Raw genomic sequence first — 6945 nt, forward strand, 5'->3', positions numbered from 1 at the left:
CGTCCATTATTTATACAATATAAAATTTTTTCTTTACCGTGTATATTGATATACGAAGCTGCCGTATTTGTTAAAAGCCATCCTCAATTTTTTAAGCAACATAACAATGTGCACGCGTATAATACAGGTGGGAACAATTTAATTTATTTAAATACTCATAACTTAACATTTCAGAAGGGGCGGGCCGCTTTACTTATGTGGAACAATTTTCAATAAATTACCCCGGCACATTAAGGATCATACAAATATTAGGCTATTCAAAAAAGAATTACGTTCTTTCCTTATCTTGTTTTTATTCGTTACAGGAATTTTATGATTTTCCTGTGTCAAGGTAAATTGTTCGTTTTTTATGTGTATATGTATAATGCTGTATTTTTTCCAACTTTGGTTTGTCTTATGTATGTTAGAATAATTTATGACGTTTCATATCCTGTGACAGGCTTACATGAATAAAGATTTATTATTATTATTATAATTATTATAAACTTATTTCATAAAATGGTTTGAAAAGTCACCCTTTGAAATAATATTTACCCTGTATATTACATACAGGCTGTAACCAAAGAAAAAGCAGTGTGTAATTAAACTTGTCTAAACGTTAATTACGTCACAAATTATTTATCAGTCAAAGTAAATAAATCTTCATATCAATCCATCAGATATTTATTTTATAAAATACATATTATAAAAAAATTTGTAAAGTAGAGTTCCGAAACACAATTATAAATCTAAATAGGTATTAATAATTTTCACTAATTACGAATAGAAGATAGAAAATTAACAAAGAAAACTAAGACGAGTATTTATTTCTTTCAGATTAAGAAATAAAGACTCGTCATAACTATGTTATAATTAGCGGGAAAAGTATCACTTTACGTAATATGTGAAAATAAAACAAGTAAACAGAAAACGCATCACTTTCATTAGCGTCGTTTTGAAATATAACATTTTTGGATTTTATGACTAATGTAAAAAATTGGTTTAAATACTGTCTTACGAAGACGTTTATTCAATCTTTCCACATTTACGTATAACACTACATATCCTTACTGGATAAGTACTGGACTGATACTTAAACATGTACTGGACGAAACATATTTAGAGAAAAATGTAGACAATGTGTTTCACTGGAGAAAAGAAACCAATCAGGATTCAGTTGATTTCTCAATGATATGAAGGTGACAATAAAATTTTCTTCTATGTTGCTTATTTAACGGATTTCACTGGTAAGATACCGATGTTAGCAGAATTTTAGAAGGGCACATCCCTTATAAAATATAAGCATATGGTACAGTAAAAAAATGGTAACAAGAAGTCGTGAATGCATGGGAAACTGGGTATAAGTACCTAGTGCTAATTAAATTATGAAAAACTAGCTAGAAAAGTTGACCAAATTTGAAATAATCTGATTGTGCTATACAGGGTGAACCAGCTTTTTCGTGACAAACTTTAAGGGTATGTTCTACGTCCAAAAATAACCGTAGTTTGCTATACAAACAATAGTCTAAAATTGCTTCGTTACGAAAATACAGAGTGTTGAAGTTTATTCTGAAAAATAGAAAAATACATTTTTTTTGTAAACCGCTTAAAATAATTAAATGAAATTTGACAGGTGTCAATAGTAATGGAAGACTTAAATTTTGCAATGCAAAAGTTTCTTTTACTGTCACCAGTGGCACGAGTAGCGGATCGTTAGTGACTATTTTCCAATAAAAAAATGGTACGTCCCTGGTTTTTCTAAAAATTAATGTTATTTTTGAATTCCTCGTTCAATTTGGTAGAAAAAAACTCTCTTGACTTTTTTTGTACGATGCACCGTTTAATAAATAATAAATTACTTTAAAACTTTTCAAAGTGTTTTCCTTCAAATGGATTATTATTTGTTACCAGCATACCAGATACACTTGCTGTATTTTCGTAACGAAGCAATTTTGGACTATTGTTTGTATAGCAAACTACGGTTATTTTTGGACGTAGAGCATACCCTTAAAGTTTGTCACGAAAAAGCTGGTCCACCCTGTATATTCAATAAGTATGTGCCTAGTGCCTAAGCCTAATATTTATATTAACATTCTACGCAATCAACTTTAATAACAAAAGAAATCAAAATCCGGATTTTGTGAAAAAAATGACAGAATGTTGTTGTGAAAACACAGTGCTCAGGTATTAAGATCCATTGTACTTGATGCTAATAGACCGGGAGATACTCGTAGAAGTTCAACGACGTCTTTCTCGTTTATGCCTTTTAGGATACTGAAAGATACATTAGAGACAAGTAAGATTATGGAAAAACCGATGTTCCCGCCGGGACACCTATGTGAAAATTTAATTTTCTTTTGCAAAAAAATAATGTGTCCTGCGACGTATTTCTCGCTTATGCCATGTTCATAAGTCCTTAGTAGGACTTATGCCAATGTTTTTTATGAGCTTTTCGAATATAATAATGTCATATTTCTAATTGGCATTAATGAGAAATTGGTAGACAAATAAAGATGTTTTTCGCATTTTCTTACAAAGTTTTCCATTTTTAGGTCCCTTGCAACACTTTTGCCAAAAAAATTTTGTGATAAAATCGATACTTCTCTTCAACTTATGAACATGGCATAAGTGAGAAATACGTCGCTGTACACATTATTTTTTTGAAAAGGAAAATTGAATTTTCACAAAGGTATCCCGCAGTCCATCTTTTAAATTTAGTTTATTGTACTTGTCTCTCGGTTACCTTTCAGTACTCTCATAGGCATAAACGAGAAAGACATCGTCGAACTTCAGTCTAATATCTCCCGGTCTATAATAAGAGTTTTTAAAACTAGCCCAAACTCCGTGCGAAAGTAAGAAGGCAAACACTAGCTCTGCTGGAATCTCTCTGATGTCTTGAGGTGACAGAAATGCCGCCCCAAGTATTTGTGGCTTTTCATTATAAAGCAAACACAATGACAGAGGATATGTGTGGAATCATCTTCTTCGTATGCGTATAACCTGCAGCTTGTGCTGGCTCTCAGAAGAATTTTATTGAGATTTTGATGTCCATGACTCTCTAGAAGTTCTGTGACAATCGTAACGCTACTTCTACTAAGCAAACTGATTTTCCGATTTGTTTCAACCCATGAGAAGCCTGACCTGTCGCAGACCTGATCCGCCTGACCATTCTCCCAATTATTGTTGTTTTATCCAGTTATCAATGGATTCTGTTACATTACATTGCGGTAGACCGAATACTGGTTTGGGCCCCAAGAATTGACATCTTGCCTGGCCAACAAGTTTGTCCTGTCATTGCCACATTATGACTGGATACCTTGGTCATTTTCACATGATTTTCCCCGCCCCAAGAGAACTGCTTGGGATGTAGTTCTGTGGGACACAAATACACGCAAAAGGCCTGACTATATGCGCATATTCGAATTTGTTGACTACTGTGTCTTTTTTTGCGTAAGCAGAGATAATGAATACAACAGGGTTGAAGACCGTATCATATTTCATTAGAAGATAAGTTCACCTCTGGTCGCATGCCAATAGCTTTAAGAATCTTATCTCCCTTTACTAGTTCTGTGAGGGCAATCATAAGACATCCATCCTGATACCCACCATAGCCCCAGTGTTTAAGCCTATTTTGCTTCTTTCTCAATCATGAAATACAGTTTTGGAAGTGACAGCCTATAAGGCCTCCGTGAGAGCTGATGCTTCAGTTGTCCTGACGATGACGTATGCTGGATATTGTAGATTACTTAAGCGCTTTTTAATATAGTAGGCTGCCGTATGCCATATGACAGCTGCATAGGTAAGAAATAGCCACAAGGTGGCCATGGGTTAAAGCTAAAAGCATACAGTAGTTCCTTGTAATTGCCTGTCGATATGGTGTGCCTAGGTTAATTTGTCATCCAGGGTAACCTCAAAAAGTTTACCGTTCTTGATTTCTGAATCGTTTTATTGAAGTCGGCTGACGACGGAACTTTTATTGGGAATATCCAAATCGCTTGAATTCGGATGTTCTAAAAGGGGTAAGCCTCTTTCATAGCTATGACGGTCCCTAGCCCTGAGTCTTGCACTACAGTACGTGGACGGAGGGTCGGATGATTCATATGGGAGGTAGGCAGAGCTCAAAACAAAACTTCTTTCTCCTGATGTCGTCGCCGTCTCAATGGCTACCAAATTCCTAGAACAGTAACTGTTAAATCAGAATGGTTTTATGTGTTTAGCAGTATAGACTCTTGATTTCGTAGCGCTTGTACCATTCGCAGTTTACATAAATCTGGTAATAAGGTCCTTAATAGAGCCTTTAATTACTCATTATTTCTGTATCAGCAAGGCCGTGTTGTAAGTTGATCTGTATAATTTTGAACACATAAGGCACATTTCTAGGCCTTGTACCCATTGTGTTTTACATTTGAGGAGTCCCCGAGGCTTGAGGGGCTAGGATTCTTTCTTGGATGCCACTATGACCTCTCAAATTTGGAGCTCTGGAATGGAGCGCTCAATACGTTGCAAGATATTATCCTTGATCATTGATGCTCCAGGAACAAAGGCCACCATCTTGGAATTTTGGAATGGGCTTTCCCTCCAAGACTTGGACAGAGATCCCCTCTACGGGAGACATCTCTCTGACCTCTAGAGGTAAACCATTCTTTGGATGGAAATAATGACAATAATGATCCACTGTTCGAATCGACACACGGTAAGAGGCCCTCCGTTGACAAAGCATCAATAGCACTCTCCAATGCTTTCTGAAGCGAGTTGGTAAAGTCAGCAGAGAGCCGCGTATCGGGCAAATCTCCCCCCCCTGCTCTCCGTTTCAACCTCGAAGCCTGCTGAATAGAGAAGGAGTCTCTCCCACACATGAACTCTTTTGGATCCCATGTTGGAAGAAGAGGATCTCCTTAACCTGCGAGCAGTCTCACGTAGGAAGGATGATTGTCCCATCTCTTGCCTTGCTTCGCGAGCCCTTTTCTTCACGGTGCTCTAGTGATTGCTCTACTTCGAGCCTAAGGAGTTCTCCTGACGGGAGTTCTTTTGTGTTGTATATTAGTTTCATTGGTGTTAGATTTCATAATATTCCCACAGGTGCCGAGGATAAGGCTAAATGCAACAGTATTGAATTTTAAGAAGAGTAAATTTGTGTTTCCATTAAAAAATTGAGGATGTCTTGAGTACTTGAATACAATACACTAAAGTTGAAAAAGATTTTAAGTCACTAACCTTTTCAGAGCCATGTAGTAATTCCATAAAAAATATGGAGATCTTTAGTAATAAAACTTAAGAAATGGGAGTTTTAAGGATTGCTAGATTAAACAATGTTGTTAGATATTCCTAAAAAAGGGCTTTTTACGGTGCCATCATTAAGGCACAATGTGCAAATAAAAATATAACCATGGAAATTGTTTCTACAATTTTGCAGAGGTTTTCCGGATCAAATATAAACACCATGCATCTTAAAATGCTACATGATTCTGATATGTGAAGTAAGTAAACTTAAATATATTTACCTACTCAAAATTGATAAAATAAAGTATAAAATGATTTAAGTCTAACTTGTAACGCTTTTCCCGTACATATTGTATAACTTTTATAGGGATAACTTGAACAAGATTTTTTTTACATATATGCAGAGATTTCGTTATTCACAAATTAAGTAATTATGGGGCATCGATTAGTGTGAATTTGAAACTTTATCTGATGTACCTCAAGGTTCAATATTGGGTCCGCTATTATTCAATATTTTATTGATGTAGTAAAAATCATAACGACAGCTCTGCCTTTGTTATAGATGCATCTGCGGATGAAGCAAAAATGTACCTAGCAGTATATTTTGACGTCAAATTAACATTCACATGTCATATAAATAATATAATTAATTGCTAACAAAAATTGTTATTTGTAATTCATAAGAATTTCGTGATTTTCACACAATAATAGTAAGCTTATCATTATCAATTCGTTTGTTAGATCCACCGAGAACAGCGTCGATTGAAATCTCGGAAAGTACTGTTCCGAAAAATGTTTGTTATTTATGGAAAAAAACAGCAGATTCTCTACAAATTAAAATAATCCTCATTAGTATAATTTAAACGATCCCCAGGCATTTTTATTTAAATTTTCGGCAAAAACTATTCAGACAATAATAATTTGACAACTAATTTGACAAATGTCATGTTATTTCAATTGTTTTTGGAGTGTTTCTGGTCATGGCCAATTTGACAAAATAGTCCAATTAAATAAGCCTTTAAATCGAAATTTTGGTCAACTTGCCTGAATTTTTGATATGAGTTAGTTTGAGGTATGTTAACTTATAACAATAAGTGAGAGTAATTTTTTGTTCAACCCCCGGCCAAGGGTGAAAAAAGATAAAACAAAGGGGTTTTTCAAGATAACTCAAAACGGGTAAGGGTTAGAAAAAAATGTAAAGTTGTAAAGCATACAATTCTACATAAAAATGACCTCTTGACTTTTTCCTGTATTATATTGTTATAACAATTTCAAATTTGTTGTTCACCCCCCTAAACAGATTTTAACGAAAACCTCGAAACAGGTCAATTTAATTTTGTCAATTTGTTTACATAAATCATATTTTTAATTCTTTTTGAGTATATATTATTTTTTTATAAATAAAAAATATAGTTTTTCTGAAATAAAAAATAAGAGTAGCAACCCCCAAACACGGAATCACTTGCGAAATATTTGTTTTTTATCATAAGTAATTTCCATTTTGTTTCTTGTCAAAATATTGATTAGAACCCCAGAAATTTTGAAAAAAATGGCTACCTTTTTCCCATGCACAAGTGAATTATAAGGAGAAAATCTGAGCAAAATCATTCTCAAAACGGGCCTGCCTGAAAGATGACGTAACTTGAAAAAGAGAAACTAATACAGAATATCCTGCGAGAGACCGAAACGGAACGTGTTTGGGTGTTTCACGGTACTTTAACCTAAACATGTTACTCGACCCGCGAC

Source organism: Anoplophora glabripennis, unplaced genomic scaffold (genome assembly GCF_000390285.2).
Source record: "Anoplophora glabripennis isolate ALB-LARVAE unplaced genomic scaffold, Agla_2.0 scaffold185, whole genome shotgun sequence".
NCBI classification, from domain to species: Eukaryota; Metazoa; Arthropoda; class Insecta; order Coleoptera; family Cerambycidae; genus Anoplophora; species Anoplophora glabripennis.